This window comes from Macrobrachium rosenbergii, chromosome 52 (assembly GCF_040412425.1).
Source record: "Macrobrachium rosenbergii isolate ZJJX-2024 chromosome 52, ASM4041242v1, whole genome shotgun sequence".
NCBI classification, from domain to species: Eukaryota; Metazoa; Arthropoda; class Malacostraca; order Decapoda; family Palaemonidae; genus Macrobrachium; species Macrobrachium rosenbergii.
Window position 1 is genome coordinate 22279514 of NC_089792.1, and position 24141 is coordinate 22303654.

Here is a 24141-nt window from a genome sequence, read left to right on the forward strand (position 1 = left end):
TCTCCGCTTCATGGGCCTTCACCTTTTCCTTGAGATAGGCGATGTGGACCTCATTCACATTTTTTCGTCTTCCAGTTCGAGTATTTTTTCTTTGTTCTTTTCAAGTTCTGTATCTGGGCGAACGAGGAAGTCCTTCAGTTGTTCGATATCCTTTTCTTTCTTAATCATGGCATCCTCCCATTCTTCATTTTTTCTTCTTTAGGCATTCGTTATTCGAGGAAAGGTCTATATTTTTGCTTTCAATTTTCCTTATCATTTCCTGAGCATCAACAGGAGCTTTTCAAGCTCTTCAACATAGGAGCACACTTTCCTTAACTCCTCCTCTAAATCCTCATTCTTTTGGATATGAAATTCTTCCTTCCGAATGGTGTCATCAGCTTCTGTCTGGTTGTTGCAGTCCCTGAGAGCAGACTTAATCGTATTTGCCTTTCCATGTAGATGGCTAGTTAGTCCTCCAAAGACATTTTTAACAAAATCAAGTTCAAAGTTTTGAACCCCCTTTATAAACAATAATATGATCCAAAAAGATTCATAGCCAACAATTGCGCACAAACGTTTTTCAATTCTGGAAACATGGTTACTTTTCCTTCTGCTTCTTCAAAGCATATCATTTTATTTGTATCGGATTCTAACGGAAACTGGAATAAAAAGGGAGGAAAAAGACAAATTTCCAAAATTTGTTTTGAGAAAAGTGTTGAAGTCTTCAGTTCAGACGAAATAAGATTCCAGAGGAAAAGAATTTGTCTCTTGTACATGCTTCTAGAAATGGACTCAGAATCTACCTAAAAATACTGACCAGACATAAAATTACTTAATTATTGATGTCTGCTTTATAAACCATTGAATAAAATCGTTAAGAGCCTCATATCTATGCATACAAAATGGAATTAATAAAGCAATAGCATTTTACCTTATATAAACGCTCGTATTCATGCTAATGATTCATACACACACACACACACACACACACACACATATATATATATATATATATATATATATATATATATATATATATATATATATATGTATGTGTGTGTGTGTGTGTGTGTGTGTGTGCATAATGTAAAAAGGTCATACAGCTGTATGCTTCTTAGTTGCAATCAAGGGGGTCATCTAGGAAAAGTCTTACATGCGGTATATCACAGTTTGTTATTTAGCAATGACACTACATCATCAAGGCTAAACTGAGCTAAAAAGACATTTCTTTTTAGCTCAGTTTAGCCTTGATGATGCAAGGCGACGTTGTTGATGCCGTTGGCAATAATAGTGTGGTATGATATACGTATGCTTTTTCCTGGAAGCCCCTTTGATAGCAATAAAATATATATATATATATATATATATATATATATATTTTATATGTATGTATGTATAAATGGATGTGCTTGTATGTATGTTTGTGTGCAGTGTATGTTCCACGCTATACATTTATATATATATATATATATATATATATATATATATATATATTCACATATATATATATATATATATATATATATTATATATATATATATATATATATATATATATATATATATATATATATATATATATATATATATATATAATATATTAAATGGATGTATTTATGCATGTATGTGTGTGTTCCACATGCACTCTGAAATGCATTGAGTAATTTCCACCAAACAAGGTACACATATGACTTACTGTCTCGAAAAGAGCACTGTTGGGGTAAGACATCATGGGCACCAAAGGAGGGGTGTGGAAAGGGGGTGACATGTAAAAATAACCGAAAATGACAGATATTAGTGTCTAATCCATAGTTTTTGAGGCTTGCTGAGATGAATAGTGACACTCCTGATGCCCTTTTAAGTCCAAGTACAGCCTCGCTAGGGTGCGGGGGTGAGAAGGGGTGGGAAGGGGGTGGCATGTAAAAATAACCAAAAACGACAGATATTAGTGTCTAATCCATAGTTTTCAAGCTTGTTGAGATGAATAGTGACACTCCCAATGCCCTTAAAGTCCAGGTTCAGCCCTTCATTGGACAAGTACAAAATGAAAACGAACTTCATGTCTTAGAGTCCATAATGATAAAAAAGCTAGTTCCGTCGTTAAACTCGCAGAATTCCTCCATCCAATTGTAAATTACGTAATGGCCCATTGCACTTCATCTTTCGTTTCTCGGTCTCTGAAGGTTCTTTTGTTTTAGTTTCTCTTTGAAACAGCCACCAACAGCCCGCTGGGTGGGTGTTTTACTCAGTAGTGTTTTTGTTTTTTCTTTTAGCTGTATTAATTTTATTTTGACCTTTACTTTTTTACTGCTGGTTTTTACTAATTTTATTTTGTCTCACTTTAAATATATTGATGTAACCAGTGATGTCAAGATTATTTTACGTCTTTTTTTTTTTTTACATATTTTTTTTTTTTTACGTTCTTGAATTTTTTCCCTATATCTCTTTGTATTCTGCTGTGGTTTTTTGAAATTTCACCATTCTGCTATATTTTAATTTTACTGGGGATGTTAATGTAATAAATCTATTTTTTGTCGAAATATTCTAAGAGTTATTACGAGTAATATGGTGTTCACATTTTTACAGCCTTGAAAATGCAACCGAGATGTGTTGTGAAACGTCGGCACAATAAATCATGAAAATGCACTGTGCTTTCCCTCTTTACCCCGTCGATGTGGTTAGAGCAGTGACTCCTGTTATGATTGTGTGTATATATATATATATATATATATATATATATATATATATATATATATATATATATATATATATATATATATATATATATATATATATATATATATATACTATATATATGAAATTTTTATCTCACCGTAATTAATATACAATCAAGAAGCTACAAGTGTCTTTTAATATCCAATTCACGCTACTTCGGGAATATCCCCGATGAGGAATTATCACCGAAGGGGAATTTATAAGTGGTAAATGGATCGGTACTGCCTGGTCTCAATCCTTCGACACAGTTACCTTCCAACTGCTCCAGTCGACGGTCTGCCCACTAAGCGATCAAGCGAGGTGTAAGTTAATGCCGAATCTCCTGTACTTGTTTACTTGTCGAGAGGGGGAAATTTTACTGAGCTTTTGAATTAATCCACCTCCACCATTTATCACTTATAAATTCCCCTTCGATGATAATTCCCCATCGGGGATCTTCCCGAAGTAGCGTGAATTGGATATTAAGCAACATTTCTAGCTTCATGAATGTATAAAAATCACTGTGATAAAAAAAATTTCATAATAAGAACTGCGTTTTCCAAACGTACCAATGAACCCAACGTACCCATTTAGCTGGGAAACAGAAAGGAGCATATGTTCACTGATATGAGTATTATTTTTCACTAATAAGAAAAGAATCGAAAGAGGAATTAGTAAATAACATTTCGAGTGTATATGGGAAGCAATGTCTGAAATTATTTAGGTAAAAAAATTCTCATGACCCGAAAAGTGATTTGCCTTTTATAATCGTTCATATACAGTATGCATAGTGTGAACCTAACTGATAAAAATTCGGAAGCAATCATTGAAGTAGAAAGTGGAAATAGAAATGTTAAACCTTAGGAAAAGATGAATTTTTCAGAAATCATGTCCGTGGCATCTCTTCATTTTCACGTCCAGGTACGCTGGAAATGTATTCGATAAGTTGAGTACACAGTGCTTGTGCTTCTGGTGCAAAAATTCCTACAATTTACTCATTGCATTTTTACAGATATCCTCGGTATAACGAGTGAATAATGTTTGCAGAACTTGCGCAGATGAGATTACTATTTTTCTTAAACTTGGAGACATTTTCTTTCGTAAACTCTCCGGATCAAAAATGTAAACTCCCTGGATCAAAAATACAGGACTGTTAAGCTGGGAAAAAAAGGGACCCCTGGAAAGATGCGCCAATAGTGCTTATGAAATCTCGAATATAAAATCCTTAATCATCTTCATTTATGCGTCACGAAAACTCTCGAAACGTCTGGTTCGCAAAAATTATGGCGCCTGAAGTTTGGGTCTGATTTTAAATTTCTTTTCGATATTCGTTCTTCAGTTCCAGTGAGGTTTATTGGAGTTTCAAAAAAGAAAAAAAGAAAAGCGAAAGAAATTTTATCTGGAAAATTGATGATGAACAAAGTGACAATCTCTGGCTCTTGGAAATTAGTAATTAGTGTAGAAAAAGACGTCAAAAGCATTAGTTGAAGGGATATAGGAAAACATATATAAAATATACGTGTACTCATAGATATATATATATATATATATATATATATATACATATATATATATATATATATACAGTATATATATATAATATATATATAGTATATATATATATATATATATATATATATATATATATATATATATATATATATATATATATATATATATATATATATATATATATATATATATATATATATATAAAATATAAATTTCTGACTGACATGAGGATCGAACCCAGGTCTTTCAATTGAAAGGCAAGGGCGCAGCCCACTAGGCCATACAAGTCATAAAAGAAGTTGGAACCTGAGAGCAACTACACCCAAGGAATTACCTGGGCAAGCTAACTGCTTGCATACCAGCGTGTTTTCCCCAACTTCCCGACTCAACAATGACCCAGCTGACAGCATTTCATTCGAATTATCCCTTCTGAGTGAATAAGATAGAAATAATAAACACACAGTCACGTGTGGAACAGAAATAAATTTCTGACTCACGTCAGGATCGAACTCAGGTCTTTCAATTGAAAGGCAAGGGCGCTGCCAACTAGGCCATACAAGTCATAAAAGAAGTTGGAACCTGAGAGCAAATGCATCCAAAGAATTACCTGGGCAAGCTAACTGCTTGCATACCAGCGTGTTTTCTCCAACTTCCCGACTCAGCAATGACTCAATTGTGAGTCAGAAATTTATTTCTGTTCCACACGTGATTGTGTGTTGATTATTTCTATCTTATGCACTCAGAAGGGATAATTCGAATGAAATGCTGTCAATTGGGTCATTGCTGAGTCGGGAAGTTGGGGAAAACACGCTGGTATGCAAGCAGTTAACTTGCCCAGGTAATTCCTGTTCTGTTTGCTTTCGACTAGTTTTACCTTTTTCTGTTTAGTCACTTTTTAGCCATGTACTGGGCAGGTTTGTTTTAAGATATTTTAAGAAATGTATATATATTTTTATTTTTTTATTTTTATCTTTATAATTTTATGTAGTGACGTCCCTTTTTTATTAAACAAAATTGTGTTAATGCAGCCTTGAAAATACAGTGGATTATTGCAAAACGCCGTCGGCCACAATAAAAGCTGCTGATTGTCCGTGTGCCTCTCCATCTGTCCTTGGTCTCCATATATATATATATATATATATATATATATATATATATATATATATATATATATATATATATATATATATATATATATATATATATAATATATATATATATATATATATATATATATATATATATATATATATATATATTATATGTATATGTATATATTCAGAGAAAAATCTTGTGTCATATTTGCGTTCTAGTACTATTGTTTGAGAGCAGATTTTGATTAGGTCTCAGCACTGTGTCCATTTGTGATATACTAGGATGCATATTATTCGATTGACGATAAAGCAAGTGATAATGTTAGGAGCATGACAACTCAGAGGCTTCTGAGAAGGGTAAAGTTGAATACGGGACATTGTTGTCACAGTAAGTGTATCCGCTAGCATTCCGAAATGTTCATGAATATTGCAAGTAATGAAAGATAACTGGCATGAATCTGGCGTGCGACCTCAAAATGCGGTTCGTAAAATATGATCATCATTAGGGTCCGCAATCGCGTGGGAAGATGGCACTCGAAATTGGAGAAAGCATGAAAGCTAAATCCGCGAACGCAAATTCATGCAAATGTCCTCAAATGGTCGGGGACAGGCCGTTACGCTCGCGTCGAAATGCCTTGGCACTGTTGAAATGTTTTGTTTCCCATGTTGTTGTTCTTGTTTATTGTTTGTTCGTATGGTTTGGGTTGTTTAAGCTGCATTGCATCACTTGAAACTGAGACCGAATCAAAACAGTGTACAGCAGTAAGGCGTCAAAAGTAGTTGTGTGTCACTGTGTTTAAGTTTATCGTTCGTGAAACCTGCTGGAGAGTTGGTTGCAGCTGTAAGATCACAGTAGCATTTAATTCCTGACAGTATCTTGTAAATGACACGCACTGCGATTTCATATTAGTCGACATGTTAGCCAAGTTGCTGGTCTAAAACATTTATAGCTAATAATTCCAATCCTGGCTTTCTTTTTTTTTCTTAGAAGTGATGCAATTAAAAGAAAATATTTTTGAGAAATCATTGTCAAACTGACGAAATCGGACCATTTTAAATGGAATAATGTTGTGCTTTCAGATCGTGTTGAAATGCTTTCGTTTCTGTAGTAAATACTTTAAATATTTGCCTCCGTAAGTTTCATTATAACGCTTGTTATTCTTTTCGAGATTCTCAAAAGACATGCTGTGAAGTATACAGTAGTTTGAAAAAGACTGCTGTCCACAAGTCACGAGGAAAATATGATCAGAGTATATTTTGAAAGTGCTTCCCATAAGCATTGACGTTTTCAAAGAAGAGAATGAACTGGAGAAATAAAAATCTTTCATTTATACTTTAACTGCTGAACCGAGGATGAACCCCATTTGCAGAAGATTTCCACATTATTAGCTGCTTCATGCAACTTCACAAAAGATTCATGAGCAGCACATAGAGCCCCTTCACTACTAACTTCGAACCACCCATATATTGAGTCTTTGCTTTGTATGAAATGTTTAGCTTTGTATATAGTAAGGGCCTTCCTTTTTCTGTACATCACTGACTGTATCTGTCAAGCACTTTCTTGTTCTTCCTCTCCTCCTCCCTTCTAACGTTTCTAAACTATGCACCTTTTCACTAATGTACCTTCCTTCATTCTCTCCGCATGATCAAACCATCTCAAAACACTCATATCTGTCATGCCACAAATGCTTTCTTTCTTATAGCTTCTTCTGTGCATCAATACATTCCTCACCCTTTCATTTCTCCCCACACACTATACATACTGCACGAACGAAAGAAAACTCAAAGTGTACAAATTTAATCACTCCAGTTATTAAGAAATTTTCAGTCTTTACTTCTCGAATAAGAAAGGGCACACTGCGTATAATATTCATGTTATATCTATTACTGGCTCTGATTTATATGTTTACATGTATTAATCTTTTATTTTCATTTACCCGAATATTTGATGAAGTACAGTGTAGTATTATTCTCTTTACTTAGAGTCGAGATGGCCTCCCCCCGGCTATGGTAACGTTACGTACTAGTCCCAAAGCTTCTGAGGTACATTCTTCTGTCCCACAACGCTATCATTGTTAAGCACGGGAAAAATGGTTGGCGACTCACAATATTTTATTATGTATAGATATTGACCTGTGCTAAATGTGTCTCACCTTTCTCATATGTTTTGTATAGCTGAACCTGAAAACGTCGATCAACAAGTTCTATTTGTCCATTTGATATAATAATTATAGTATCCCGTAAGAAGACCCTCTCTCAAACAAACTTCATTAAACAGCATCTGGATGCCGTTGATTTTGTGTAGCAGTTTCGCAGTCTCTCGAATGAGTTCCTTTGCAGCAGCTGGTAAATTATATGACGGCTGTCCAAAGTTCATTTATTCCTGGACGTTTTGATAGTATACTTTCTACCATTTATCAAATGAGGCCAAGGTACAATTATGCGATATTTATTCCTGAAAATGGGCGTACAGAAAATTTAGGGGTTTTTTGATTGGTTGTCAGAGGTGGGAGAGGGGCTGGGACTGGATCTCCTTTCGGCCGGGGACGGAATGACCCATCTGAGAGAGCCTGGCTGACCGGTGAGGGCGGTGATTGGCTTGCGCCAGGTCCTTGGAGTTCTGATCGTAGGGCGTGCTGCCTGAAGTGTCAGTCGGCTGAACGAAATTAAATTTGTCATTCATGTGACTGACAGTGGAATCACATGCCAAGGTGTTATCACCTCTCTTCATTGTTGCATGTCATGATTATGTCATTGCTGTTATATTCGTAATTTTTTAAATCCATATCAGGGTATTAAAACTTTTGTAGTAATAGGAAATCTTAGAGCTGTTGTGTGCAGGCTATTTAAATTTGGCTGCATTATTATTGTCTTATGTAAATCCTTTTCTTAATTAGTTAAATTCCTTTGTTGACGTAGGACCTGTCATTTAAAGGTGATTCTGATCCACATGTAGTGGGAAAAACCTCATTTGTGGACGGTAGAGACTGTGGGTCTTGAAGTAATGAAGGCAGCCAATGAGAAATTTGAAAGAAGTAAAAGTCAGTATGGTTTCAAGGACCCATAGAAAAGAACTCGTACAGTGGTTGATTGAACACAGTCTGGTTTGGACCTGCTTAGATTAGACCCAAATAATGATATGGATCTCATTACTGTTATTGAAATGTGATAACATAACTAGTGGACATTTATTTTTTATCTTTATTATTGCCCGGTGCCGTATTTTACCAGAAGCTATTAAGTGATGAATATTATTTTTTTCTCTTTTATAAAACGCATTGTAATTATCCTTTAACGTAAGACCAGGCTTTAATGTTACTTGTGTTTATTTTTGCAGACTGATGAGACCTGGTGAAGTCTATCCGAGGAAGACAGGTGACAAAGGATGTCTCTCAGCTGTGAAGGTAAGAAGGACCCCTCGACAGCCACTGTTAGGTAGTTTTTCTGTTGAGTCAGAAAACACTGTTGTTCAAAGCTTGATGTCGGACCGAAACCCCATAGGGGGCTAGTGCCGTCAGTGCGCCTCAAGTGGTGCACTATAGGCATTACTGAACGATCTTTGCAGCGTCCCTGACTGCAACCCCTTTCATTCCTTTTACTGTACCTCCGTTCATAATCCCTTTCTTCCAGCTTTACTTTCCACCCTCTCCTAACGGTTGATTCATAGTGCAGCTGCGAGGTTTTCCTCCTGTTACACCTTTCAAACCTTTTTACTTTCAATTTCCGCTTCAGCGCTGAATAACCTCATAGGTCTCAGCGATGGGCCTTTGGCCTAAATTCTACTTGCTGCTGCTGTTGTCACATCGAACGTGGGGAAATGTTTCTTTCATGGTTTGATTTTTATAGTGTTTGTTCCGTATTCAAAGCGACTGTTGCGCCGTTGGAATCTTGTGTTAGTCTTTTGCAGTGCAAGATCCAGTCGATTTCTGATTTGCATAATAAGTGCATCCTGTTTTTCTTATATTTGGAGCATCGTTTTTTGGTTTTGTGGTCTGATGTGAAGCATTTGCAGACATTATGACGATCTCTTTATGAGATATTCCCTTTATATAACTATATATATATATATATATATATATATATATATATATATATATATATATATATATATATATATATATATATATATATATATGTATAATATATATATATATATATATATATATATATACACACATCTTATTTGAAGCAGTTTTAGGCAATATGAGACTGGGTATAAGTCCTGACCAGTTTCGACTTTATTCCCAAGCTACGTGACGAAGGACCGACACATTGTGGTAGAAATCACAATACATACGATAGAGGCACCATCCGAACAAACATACAAACCGGTGAAGACTGAAAATTCACAACTTTGACACTTGTTAGGTGTGGATTTCTAGTCTCCAACAGTTAACATGTTCGACCGTATGGTCCCCATAGCATATGTATTGTGATTTCTACAACTATGTATTGGGCCTTTGTTAGTGGGCAACTGAACCTCATGCGTCAGCGCATTTCACTACCCTTCGGTGAAGCGAAATGTTTTTATTTTAAAGAAGGGAAGTTATAAATTATATAATATTTTTTATATTTATATCTTATTTGGTAACTTAAAATAACATTCTTTCTTTTAACAGAAAGCTCTTTATACAGATGGTAATCTGATAACTCTATCCAAACTCTTCCCACGTTTGTTTTATTTACGAAAAATGATATCCTTTTAACAGGAGGCTCTTTATACAGATGATACTCTGATACCACGGTTGGTAAGACTGTTCATATCTAAACGTAATGAAATATTTCATAATGATAGGGACAAAATACTTAAAAACCTGCATTAAACAGGGATTTTTCCAGCAGTTATGTTTTTTTACATGTCTTAATTGATTCTACTTTTCATATTGTAAAGAAAATTCTCAAACTAATTAATATACGGACTATAAAAAAATAGAGATATGATCCGAACAATATATTTTGTAAAGTGATGCACAATAAGTATCGTGATGGTACCTGTATGTTAGGAAAAAGTGATGCTTTGTGTATCGTGATAAACTGGGAATATCTTGAGATGAGTTCATCTCTCAAGAAACACGAAAAACTCGGTGTTTTACAGATCTACAACTATTACCACAATTTATTTACAGTTGTTTTACAAACCTACAAATAATTACCACAAATTAAGATTTACACCTGATTTTAACAACTGTTTTTTCCGATTTGTGTCGGTGCGGGCCTGAATAATAACATCCAAACCTCCTGTCCCATTATATCGGCAGTGCTCTTCAGTTTGTTATTGACCGTTGTTACATCCCTGTTGGAGGACAATCACGGGTCATATAGCCACTCTTGTTGGCGCACAAGTTCAGTTAATTTTTCAGTTTCCATGACTGAAAATTGATGTTTTCTTCTAGGCATCTTCCAAGGAGCGAAGTCCGCTTCCGTAGCAACAATAAAGTAGACGCTGGGCTGTAGCAGTGGCACAGAGATGCCCGTGACCTTGCGGTTGCGGTTTCAGTCACTACATGGACCCCCTAGGGGTGGTGTCAGTGCACCCTACTGGGTGCAGTGTAGGCATTACTTGAGGTTCTTTGCAGCGTCCCTTCGGCCCCCAGCTGCAACCCCTTTCATTCCTTTTACCTCCGTTCATATTCTTTTCTTCCATCTTACTTTCAACCCTCTCTTTACAATTGTTTCAACTTGATTTTCAGCGCCGAATGACCTCATAGGTTCCAGTGCTTGGCCAGTGGCATAAATTTTATATTCAGTTTTCAGTTCAGTCACTACATGGAGCGATTGACACTTACCGCAAGCGCATAACTCAAACGCTACCTCAAAAGCAACCGTGCCCATGGAAACAACACTGTACATTTTCGTATGTTCTGTTTTTGCTGAAAATGTAAACCGTCATCGCGTTAATGGAATCCTAGTCCTAAGACCTCAAGTAAAACTGTGTTTAAATCACGCCTGGATTTCCAGAAAAAGCACAATTGAGGTCGACAGTGTTTTGAGATCATCCGTCGAACTTGAGCATCGAATGATAGCATCCATTGATTCACGATGTGTTTGAAGATCATCCGTCGAACTTTGATCATCGAATGATAGCAGGAGACCCATCCTCTCTCTCTCTCTCTCTCTCTCTCTCTCTCTCTCTCTCTCTCTCTCTCTCTCTCTCTCTCTCTCTCATGAAAACTTCTGTGTATTCATGAGTACCAAAAATGATGAAAAATCTAAACTAACTAGTAACTGGTCTTGTTAACGAGACATTCCGCACTGAATTCCAGCTCACGAACCACTTTGATTATCAAACGGAATTATTTCATATTTGACACAACATCTTTGATTAACAGTACAAAATAAAAGATTTGCCAGTAAAAACATCTTTTATTAATATATATAAATATATAAGATTTATATAAAATATATATATATATATTTTTTTATATATATGCTGTTAAGGTACATATTTTGAAATTAATCAATTTAGTCGGCTGAACATGAATATGAAACGTTCTCGAGTGTCGTTGTTTCAGGGCAAAAATAACTATTAAATAAATATTTAATGATTATAAAACTGTTTCTGGGAAATGAACGGTTTGTTGTTTACAGTTTTAATGGTAGATGTATTTCCTTCACAAAAACATATAATGTTGTTTACTGTAGTGCCGAAAACTTAGAGGAAAATTAAACACATTTTTGAAGTCATGTGCTGTTTAGAATGCAAGAGAAGATTCGCACGAAAAAGAATATGGAATCCAAACCATCCCGTCTTATTGAAGCTTAATACGAGTATATGGGAGGAAGAGAACGAAGAAAAGGAAAGGGAGGAGGAGGAGGAGGAGGAGGAGGAGGAGGAGGAGGAGGACGAGAAGTAGGAAATGGGGGAGGAGGAGGGCGGAGAACATTAAGGGAAGAAGGAGGAAGAGAGAAGGTGGATGAGGAGGGTGAAGAACAGAATGAGGAGGAGAATGAAAGGGAGGAGATGGATGAAGAGAGGGAGGGGGATGATGATTAGAAGGAAGAGGAAGAGGAGGGGAAGGGAGAGGAGGAGGAGAATGAAAGGAAGGAAGGGGAAGAGATGGATGAAAGAGGGGGAGGAGGATGATGAATAGAAGGAAGGAGGAGGAAGAGGAGGTGAGGAGCAGGAGGATGAAGAGAACAGGAGGAGGAGGAGGAAGAGAGGCGGAGGAGGAGGAGGAGGGAGGTGAAGAGAAGAAGGAGGCGGAGGAAGAACGAGAATGGGAGGAGGAGGAGGATGGGGAAAAGGAAAACACTTAGGAGGAGGAGGATGAAGAAAAGGAAGTGGAGGAGGAGGAGGATGACGAAGAAAAGGAGGGGAGGAGGATGACAATAAAAAAAGAGGAGTAGGATGACGAAGAAAAGGAGGAGGAGGATGACTATGAAGAAAAGGAGGGGGAGAGGATGACGATGAAGAAAAGGAGGAGGAGGAGTAGGATGACGAAGAAAAGGAGGGGAGGAGGATGACGATGAAGAAAAAGGAGGAGGAGGATGACAATGAGGAAGGATGACGAAGAAAAAGAGGAGGATGACAATGAAGAAGAGGAGGAGGAGTAGGATGACGAAGAAAAGGAGGGGAGGAGAATGACGATGAAGGAAAGGAGGAGGATGACGATGAAGAAAAGGAGGAGGAGGAGGAGGAGGATGAAGAAAACAAGGAAGAAGGATGAGAAGAAGAGGAGGAGGAGAGGATGGAAGAAAAAGAGGAAGAGGAAGGAAGGAGGAATGACAATGAAGAAAAAGGAGGAAGTGGAGGAGGGTGAGGGGAGATTAGGAGGGGAACAGGAGGAGAGAGGAAGGACGAATGAAGGGAAGTAAGTGGAGGAAGAGGAAGAGACGGATGTGGGGGAGTAGAAGGAAGAGGAAGAGGAGAAAACGGAGGAGGAGAGGAGGGAGGGGAGGAGGAGGAGTAGGTTGAAGAAGGCGGAAGGGGATGGCGAAGAAAAAGGTGGAGGAGGAAGCAGGACTAAACAATCCTATCAATAAAACTCGAAAAAAAATTAACGGCAAAAAATTAATATGTAAAAATCAGTTCATTTTTTCTTGTAAGGGAACAGATTCCCTCAGGTAGCTGAGACTCCAACTCTCAGCAATCAAAAGGTAACATTTTAAGCCGCGAAACGACAGCTGATCATCGAAATCTTCTACGGACAGGCAATACATGATCTGAGTTTCAATGAAGCCATTTCTGAAGATTGGAAATCATAATAATAGATAAGGATTGACAAATGCTACTTCCGTTCGCGATAAAGTTCTCCATTTTGCCACACGCATTCACCATTCATTTTACACGCACGCAAACGCACACATATATATATATATATATATATGTCTAGAATTTACTGGTCGTCTTTTTACCAGATACATAAGTAATTTTAATAGCCACAATGACCTCTTACCTTCTCGAATTCTCCACAAATTTGCATACGCCTGTCACTACAAGGCCTTAAATCTGATGTATAAGGAATATGAAGTGATTCTGATGCCGGTAGCTGGAATCGAACCCGTATCCCCAGTCTCACTTTTAGTGACAAGTGTATCCAAAAATGTGGAGAACTTGAGGACGTTGTGGCTATTACAAGTACACACACACACACACACACACACACACACACACACACACACACACACATATATATACACACATATATATATATATATTTATATATATATAATATATATAAATATACATATATACATTTATTTATAAATATATATATACACATATATATACTTTTCCCATAGTAGGAAGGGACTAATGGGAAAAACTAGACAACTAACAAACTATCATCTTATAATTTGCAAAATCAAGAATGAACTAATGGAGATAACCTCCGGCGCACCATCTTCTTCATATCTCACAAAGAGTTCCTCGGTAGCACTTCGACCCCTGGCCACACACTGAGCCCTTCCACAATATCCTGCAGGCCTTCTCGTGTCTTCCAGGTCATCTAACTTTCACTGCGCCTTCCGACCCTTCCCAGTTATATATTTTTCATCACCCATCCTCTCCCACTCCTCATGATCATGCTGCAAATAACAGTGATTCAATTGTTCACGTAAATGCCAGCCTTTCCCCCCATTTTACGTAGAAGCGTTTTATTTGCTGTATTACCATCCTTCCTTATTCAGTTTTGTGCAAGTATTTCATCATTTCTTTCTTCGTCCGCATTCAGCATCAACACTTCACTTCCGTAAAGATAAATTGGAGCTACATATCCTTCAAACATTCCAACTTCCCATCATTTCCTAACCTTTTACTAAAACACGCCAACCTTCCTTGCAAATTATAAAATGACTTTGCTAGTTGTTTAGTTTTTCCCAACCACCGTCGATAAAATGTTTAGTTTTTAGTTTTTCCCAACCACCGTCGACAAATTCCATTCTTCTGCCATCCATACTGAAATTTACTCCTACATCCTCCTGCTCTTAGTCATTTAAACATTCCTCTTTCAATGGTTTTCGTTAATCCTGGTAACTTTCAGAAACTTTCACAAACTCACACACATAAATATGTATCTCAAAAAATAAATATATATAATGCCAATCTATATATTATATATTATATATATATATATATATATATATATATATATATATATATATATATATATATATATATATATATATATATATATATATATATATATATATATAATAATATCGGAGTCCTGTAGACTGCTTGCTTTCAAAAGGTGAGTCTTAAGCTTTTCTTTGAGGAAGGAGCACAGCGTCTTTTCCTCAATCGTTTTCAGATTTGAGGGAAATTATCCTATTTGGTTGCCTGCCCAACACGTCTCTTTTCATGTAAAATATATTTTGTAATAATTCCTGTTTTATAAACAGAGTCTTTCGAACCTTTAGATTTACCTATGAAGTTCTCTTTCTAAGCATTTATCTACTATGACAGTTTTCTTTCTGGTTGTGTGTGTGTGTATAATCCTACTATGGAATATATATATATATATATATATATATATATATATATATATATATATATATATATATATATATATATATATATATATATATATATATATATATATATATATGTGTGTGTGTGTGTGTGTGTGTGTGTAGTATGTATAGTTCTGTGTAAGTGTAAAATGTATGGTGGTGGGTGTGTAGCAAAGGGAGAATGTTCTCGCGTACTGATATAGCATTAATCATTCGGTATCTCTTATTATTGTTGTAATCTCAAACGGATATAGTATTAATCATTCGATATCTCTTATTATTATGATAACCTTCAGATATGGTTTTATTGATATTCAGCTCATGGGTGACCTGTCGTAGAAGATTACAGTTTTAGCCGCCCTTCCTTGTTCTGAAATGCTACCTTTTGATTGTTGAGAGTTGGAGTCTCAGCTTCCCGAGTGAATTTGTCTTCTCACAAGAAAAACGAACCAATTCTCAGTATTATTATTATTATTATTATTATTATTATTATTATTATTATTATTATTATTATTATTATTATTGTTGTTATTATTATTATTTTAATTTTTATCAGTCCTCCTCCTCCGATTTCTTCTTCTCGCTCATCCTCCTCTTTCTTCTTCTCGTCCTCCCTCCTCCTGCTCCCCCTACTTCTTTTCCTCCTCCTCCTCCTTTTCCTTTTTCTCTTCCTTTTTTCCTCCTCCTCCTCTTCCTTTTTTCCTCCTCCTCCTCCTCTTCCTCCTCCTCCTCCATTTTTTTTTCCTCCTCCTCCTCCTCAAGGTTCCTTGCAGCTTCCTGACGGCCCAAATAGCATTAACTTCTGCGTTTTACTCCTTATCTGTTGTTGCTGTCTTTTCTCCCCTTCCCCCTCGCCCCCCACCAACGTCTGTAACTACGTTGTCCAAATTAATTTCAGTTCTCGTTGAAAAACAGATCCTTCGGGCGACCCACACGATTGTTTAGAAATGAGATCAGTGACATAGTTGAGGTATTTTGTAATAATAATGTTGACAACATCTGCGTATGTACGGTTATATGTGTTTGTATAGTTACGAGGATAAATGGAAATAGGTATCAGAGGAATGTTTACAAGACTAAGAGCAGGATGAATCAGCGGTGAGTTTTGATAATAATGGCGCAAGAATAAGGTTGTAGTTTTAAATGTGATGTCTGATAGTAGGATGAGAGATGTGCACCTCCTAATTGTTTTATCAGAATCTTTCTGCACGTAGGGTTTATTTAGGATCCAGCTTAAGCTTGTACATACCTTTATCTTGATTCTAACTGAAGCTGGTACTCATTCACCCCAGGGTTGACTGATTGGCAGTAAGCATCCTATTTATGTATGCATAGGCTATGTATTGTTCAGTTTCCAGTAGCAATAATCGGACGTGTGCTAATGACTGGCTTCGCTAACGAAGGATTTGGATCCGTAAGTCCTTATTGGCTAGAAACATCCCTTCCTGAAGCAACCACCATACTGAAAAGTAAAAATGAAAACCAGGCAGAAGTTGATAGAATAAAAAGGAACTAAATTTGGTCTCAAGTTGTGAATGTGAAGGAATTCATAAAAGGTACGAAGAAAGTTTGAAAGCGTTCAAAAGAGGAGGCTGGATATTAGGGCAACTGACGATGTCAAGGAGGAATGCCAGGGTATTCTGGATGGCCCAAATACTAAATCGGCTGATGTGATGAATTTTTCCTAGGAAACGCAATTACTATTGATTCAGAAGGTAGTTCATAATTAATTAATGAATTTATCGGTTTAGTTTTAGTTTATGCTGCTGACCAGTCTTTGAGAAATAGATTTTGGGAAAGGACATGCAGTGCAAGGTAAGTCGTAGTAAGGTAACTAAGTGCAAGAGAAATCATGCATCAGTACATTAATCCATGCCACAAGGTATGTGTGAATAAAACCCCATAAAACCAGTCGACTATTTCGTACAACTGAAAATTATGGATGTCCATTCTTTCCCTGTCATTAATGGTGCTAAGTGAATTACCTCGGCCGGGACTCTCCTAAATATGAAACCGGCTTTAATTATTAATTTCACTTTCCCAGGTGCAAATTATCTCAGTTATCTTATTAAATGCACGACTGACTCGTTATTACCTTGCCTGATGGATAATAAGGTCATCAGAGATTCGAATTAATGATTGGGAGTTATTAGTTGCGCTCTTTCAGGGTTCAGAGGCTCTGCAAGTTGGCTGTATCACGAAAAAGTACATTTCACTTGACCTCTAATTGGTCATTGATTTTTTCATGATTGGTTCCAATTCACTTGATATTGTTTCCTTCACTTCTTTGCTTAAAGGAAGTGAATTCCATTATTATAGTTTAATGATGTTACCCGGAAACATGAAAACATTTTGACTTTTATTAATATTTACTGTTGGTCAAGTGATTTACAGGGAGTCTTAGGCATTTGGAGACATAAGTGTAATCAAGTCTTTGCGGACCACAAGAGGAGATAACCCTATATTTCTTCGGATGTTTAAAAAAATGGAAGAATGGATATTTTCAAGTAAAAGAAATTCGAGATAATAATGTACTCAGTCCCTGGGTTCATAAAAGACATGTATTTTGTATTTTCTATTATTAATTTTGCTCTAACACTCCGTCGAAAGGAAAGTATTGATACATAAATTTGCATTAATAAAAGATTTTAAATCTCATCCAAAATCTACTGATATATCTCTTTTCTCTTGTGAATAAAATGAATAAATTGATAAAAAATGGTTTGAATCCAGTTTTAGTCTTGTTTTCCAACAGGGCATTTATTTGTAATTTTCCAACAGAACATTTATTTGAAATATGTTTGTCCTCATTTTATCACTGGGGATAAAGTTTGGATCGTAATATGATTAAAAATGGACTGCTTTTTTCAGAGGCCAGCAATAATAGTCTCGAGAGACGCATTATTTAGTAATCATTCACACTTACGTTCGTACGCACATACAAGCATTATACAGAGAGAGAGAGAGAGAGAGAGAGAGAGAGAGAGAGAGAGAGAGAAAGAGAAAAGGAAAAAAACAAATGAAAACTAAATCACAGGTAGGTGTTCACATTTCTTTATGAGTCAGACAACGCGACATCATGTAGAACTTAGCTGAGTTCGCCCCAGTTGTCTTGAATTTTGTTAAATTTAGCCAAGTGAGGGGGTCCTTTGTAGTACGCCCCTCCATTTTCAAGATATCCAGTCAGCAGTCCCATTCTTGGGCAGTGTCGCCTTTCACTTACAATAGCCTAAGTCTCTCTCTCTCTCTCTCTCTCTCTCTCTCTCTCTCTCTCTCTCTCTCTCAGCACTGTATAACAGAAGACCATATTTTGGAAATGACCCAAAGTAGCCAGGCTCTGTATTTCTCTCTTGATTTATATGCCTCATGGTACACCTAAAAACTCACATCCTTTCCTTTTACCAGCTGAAATACACGTCAAAATCTCGAGTTCTTTGATTTCAGTTCGATTATAGCACGAACTCATATAAATTTCTAATGAAAGATGAAGCTCACCTAAAACTAAGATTGGATATGCAGAAATGTGAGGAAGGACACTTGAACATTAACAAGGGCGTATCCTTGCAGAATCCGCCAAGTTTCTTCAGAAATCCCAATGTCTTCTTCGGTATACTCCACATTATCCATGCTTACAAAAGATTTGAAGTCGAAATTTTAAGTAAGTTGTTACGTTTGCCTGAGGCTGTGATACAAAATACTGCGAGCTTTCCTGCATTTAAACGAATCATCGTTTTTGGTCTTGTGTTCACGTGTAGAGTATACGCTGTGCAAACACGTATGAATGTATGTTCATACATTGAAAGTGAAGTCCTGTGACTGTTTTGAGTCTCATGCCTAACATGCCTGAAATACTGTAATGTTGGTCAAGCAAAATTTCGCTGTGTTGGTATTTGGCAGAAATTTGTGTAACCGACTGTAAATTTAACAGTCGGGAAATTTAGTGGCTCAAGACGTTCCTCTTGGTTCGCTTCCTCTCCAATGACAAAAAAAAAAAAAATTAAAAGCAACTATTATAGAACAGGGTTATGTGCAATGTTGGACATCCACTTCAGAGTTCCTCCTCTGATTTATCATCAGTGTCCAGCTAAAGTTTTACAGTTCCATCGGAGCTAGACCCAAATGTTCCATTCACTGTTGGACGCGGATGAATTGCAAGATTTAACTCGCCTATTAGTCCTTTGGGAAGTTAAATGTACAGGAAGGAACAAAACGCCTTTGGTTAATGTCGCCCATTGCTGGGATTCGCCAGACTAAGAAGAGAAAAGCCTTTTCTTATTTTAAAAACAGATTTTGCTTTAAAATCCCCCTTCGGTGTATTCACCTCCTGATTATTCCGATTATTTTAATGATTTTGAAAAGTTTGATTGCACTTATCGAAAAGCCCATTTATTGATTCATTATCCGGTATATCTCTCTCATAGGGAAAATTCAGTCTAGTGAATATTTATGGTAATGTTTTTCCTGTCATATTTGCCATTGCTTTTTGGGCGTGGCTTTCTTCCGCACGCATTCTCTTTCCTTTTCATCATGTATGCAAATGTCGCATGATGAGACGCTTCAACTTTCTTGCACTTCCACTTGTATGATTTATTTTCGTTACTGAGCTTATTTTGAAGTTTTATAATTAAGTTAATGTGTTGTTGTATTAGTCAGCATTTCTTCCTCAACCTAACAAAACTCATGGAAAGTCAGTTGATTTCATGTCGGATTGTTTTACATTTTCTTGGATTCTCCGGTTATATATTCCAAGATAAAATGCTTTAAAATGCTTTAAACCATAACGAAAAGAAAGGTAAAAGTGAATAAGCAGCATTTTATACTATGAAAGTAATCATGCCGCTATAAATATAAAAAAAGCAAGTAAAAAATGCTTCAGTCGAGTTTCTTTACAGCGTATAATGCTGTATGCAACTCTCGCTTTGCTGCAGTATGAAGCTCTCAGCCACGACCGGGCAGCGCTCAGTTGATCCTCAGGTGCAGTCAAATGAAGGTGCGTCGGCGGCTGGCACTCAAATGGTGCCAGACACACGATCATGGCTAACTTTAACCTTAAATAAAATAAAAATTACTGGGGCTAGAGGGCTTCAATTTGGCATGTTTGATGATTGGAGGGTGGATGATCAACATACCAGTATGCAGCCCTCTAGACTCAGTAGTTTTCAAGATCTGAGGGCGGACAGAAAAAGTGCGATTGGACAGACAAAGCCATCTCACTATCTTTCCGTCGCAAAAAACTAAAACAAGTAAAAAATGCGCCGAAGTTTCTTCGGCGCAATCGAGTTTTCTGTACATCGTATAATCAGAGTCACCGAAAATAGATCTATCTTTCGGTGGTCTCGGTATGATGCTGTATGAGCATTGCACCGAGAATCTTTAACCACGGGCCAGTGGTGGCCTGGCCTATATCGTTGCCAGTTGTACGATTATGGCTAACATTAACCTTGAATAAAATAAAAACTGCTGAGACTAGATGGCTGCAATTTGATATGTTTGATGTTTGGAAGGTGGATGATCAACATACCAATTTGCAGCCTTCTAGCCTCAGTTCTTTTTAAGATCTGAGGGCGGACAGAATAAAGTGCGGACGGACAGACAAAGTCGGCACAATACTTTTCTTTTACAGAAAACTAAAACCTGGGCTGAAAACAATTCACTGAACACAAGGCGTGTTAAGTCTAATTCCACAAAAGGCAACATCAACAGCAGCCTCTTTGGTGGTTAATTCTTAAAAATGTGAAGATCAGTTACCTCACATTCAACACCAAGGTTACAAATGCATGAATGCCTGGTACAAATTCTGTATTTGAGGTCCACACATAACTTTGATGGTAAAAAATTTTCATTAGATGACGCATTTATTCCATTCAACATTTTTAGTTTTGCTAAGGAAAATTATGATTTTCGTTTCCTAATGAAAATAAATAAAACGTGCTGATTGCGTGAGTGTAATCTTAGTATATTTTTTGAAACCCTTGAATCCCCTTCCGTGTCAAATCCATATATATCAGCATTCTGGGTTCTCATCTATTCTTTCAAATATTAAGAATGTGATCAATGTTTGGTAGGTAGGTGGCTCACAACGGGTGAAGAAAAATGCCATCGGGAAACAGTTTAGCTTAAAATGCTATGAGAAATGACTCGTCTCCCTAATTTCTTGGTTTCTGTAATGTCTCTTTGTCTGGATGAAGCACAAAATTCATTTGACTCAACCATGGCCTTCCACAATCTTAGACTAATGCTTCTTAGCTTAAGGGTACGTTTATTTGCAACATCATCATTACCATCACCATATATTTACATTTTTAGTTCGGGTGTCGCTTCAGAGTTAGATGTGAAATGGGTTTCTTCCCCGTTCTTCTGTTTTGAGGACTTATCCACTGGTCTTTTTCCTGCTACTTCCATATATACTACTGCTTAGGATAACATTTCCTATGGGATACAAGGTGTCACATTCACAGTGCGATATTTCCAGTGGGCTCCATCGATTAATTTTAACACGGATTTTCTCTTTTTCGCATGACATGCGGTCTTTGAAATCTAAGCTCTTTCCAGTTCGCGGTTACCAGGAGCGTTACATTTTAAATTTGTAGCAATATCTTCCTCCACCGTTCCATTTTGTAGTCACATCTACATTTTCATTAAGAGACTCAGGAATAAAGGGAAAGTCAAATGGGGATAAAAATCTGATTTGTTCATTACAATTAACTCTGGCAACATGTTGCTTTTAATCAGTTTGACTAATTATATGAGCAGCAAAAATATTATGAGTTTTTAATATCATTAAGAAGTCTCACTGTTTTTCGAAAAACGTGATTACGAGTATTTATCCGATTAAGAAATCTCTCTCTCAATTTTACGTTTTATCAGTCCCATTTAATCCAAGTTAAATCATTAACTGTAGATCAGGAGGATCGTGGAACTCATGAGACACAGGAATGCATTTTTTACTATTTTAGTTTTTTATTGCAAGAGCAAATGAAACGAGTAATCCTTATGAAAATTTGTTCTGCATATAAGTTGTATAAAGTAAAAGGATTTAAAGGGGCTATAAAAAAGCAAATATTTAAACAAAGCTTCTAGTCTCGATTTTCGTGAGAACGCAAAATCATTGACCCTTGTTTGTGAATCGTAACAAAGATCTGCCAGTAATGCTTGACCGCCCAACACCTTCAGAATCACCCAAGATTCAAACGAGGGAGCTTCCTTAGACCTATCGTCAAATAAAAAGTCTAGCCTTTTATCCGACCAAAGTGTAGGTAGCGAAAATAGCCCTAATATCAGATGCACATTTGAATCAAAACAGAGGATTTTCTCTATTCATAATTGTTTCGTTGGAAGGCTTTCTGAACTCTATGACTATAAAAACAAAGGAGAGAGAGAGAGAGAGAGGGGGTGAGGGTGGGGGCATACCAGTTTGACGTTGTAACCAACAAAATATCCACGTTAAGTATGACAGACATTTAAATTCTCCAAAGCTCGATGTTTTGAATATATAAAATATTCGCAGACGAAAAACGAAAATAAAAGGTGTACAGGAAGGACCGTGCATGGGACTCATGTAAAACGTGTCAGTGTTATAAATATGCATCGTTTTTTAAGGTCTGTATCTTTTCAGAACAAAGTAATTTTGGTTAAATCGGATTTACCGACTATCTAACAATCATTTTAGTGTAAAATATTTCATTTCAAATATTTAGTTCCGCTGTTGATATCAGAAAGGAATAAAATTTTTTTTTTTTTATTTCAGACCTGCCTCTTCGGATAAGGGCCCAAAAAGGTAAGTTCATCTTTGTATTTCATGTACAATATAATATATATATATATATATATATATATATATATATATATATATATATATATATATATATATATATATATATATATTATATATTATATTATATTATATTATATTTATATGTGTGTGTATGTGTTTGTGTGTGTATATATATATATGCTAATAATATAAATGTGGTACAAATTATATTGGTATACTTCTGTACGGTTACAGTTACATTTTGAACAAGTTAACATGAATACGTGTGTAGTCCCGTATAAACATGGTTTCTCATTTGCGAAAATAGCCTCAGGTTGCCCATGGGAGTTAATTAGATTTTTTTTAAAAAAGAAAATTTCATAGAGGACGAGAAAATCTGCCATCATCATCCTCCACCTCCTCCTCTTCTTCCGTCCTTCAGCCACACTAAACTAAAAATTAGAATGAATAGAATTTTAACCTCGGCAGGTCAAAACCCCGGCCAAGTTTTGCTCCTCAAGTTTTGCTAAAACCAGGCGTTCAGTAGTTCGTCAGGCAGATGTCAGTACCAAAAATGGATGAATGGGATAAATGAAGATCCGGCTCTTAGTGTAAAAGAGAAGAGAGAGAGAGAGAGAGAGAGAGAGAGAGAGAGAGAGAGAGATTCTTTTCCTCTCTGTCGTCCATAATATTCTCTGCTTGAAACTAAGTGTAAAGAAGGGGAGGGGGGGAGATTCTTTTTCTTTCTCTTGCAGATGCTCATAATACTCTTTTGAAACTGAGCGTAAAGGAGAGAGAGAGAGAGGATGGGGGATTTTTCCTTTCTTCCTTGAAACCGAGTGAAAATAAATTTATTTCTTTCTTTCAAATTTAAAGTCACACTGTATCGTCTGGCCTTGTGAGTTAAGATAAATTATCATCATCAACTTGTAAAAACACTTGAGCGAGAGAGAGAGTCGTTTAAAAGGTTACAAGTAAATGGAATTTAAATATTCATCTTCTTCTATTTCGGTGACAATGTAAACCTGCTATAATATTTATCAGATAATTAATACTCTCAGAATGCTCAGATATGACACAAACTTTTATAGTACCGATAATTACTTTTTGAAAATCTCTCTGCTGTATGAAGTCA

At 36.4% G+C, this 24141-nt stretch overlaps 1 long non-coding RNA gene across 1 annotated transcript in view; it reads left to right on the forward strand.

The window, feature by feature from the left end:
* Nucleotides 1-24141, forward strand: part of LOC136833748 (uncharacterized) — a 336120-nt gene that overhangs the window by 129644 nt on the left and 182335 nt on the right. Inside the window, exons 2-3 of the long non-coding RNA XR_010851576.1 lie at nt 8637-8703; nt 23001-23030. This is a non-coding gene — a long non-coding RNA (uncharacterized lncRNA). The remainder of the gene's footprint in view (nt 1-8636; nt 8704-23000; nt 23031-24141) is intronic.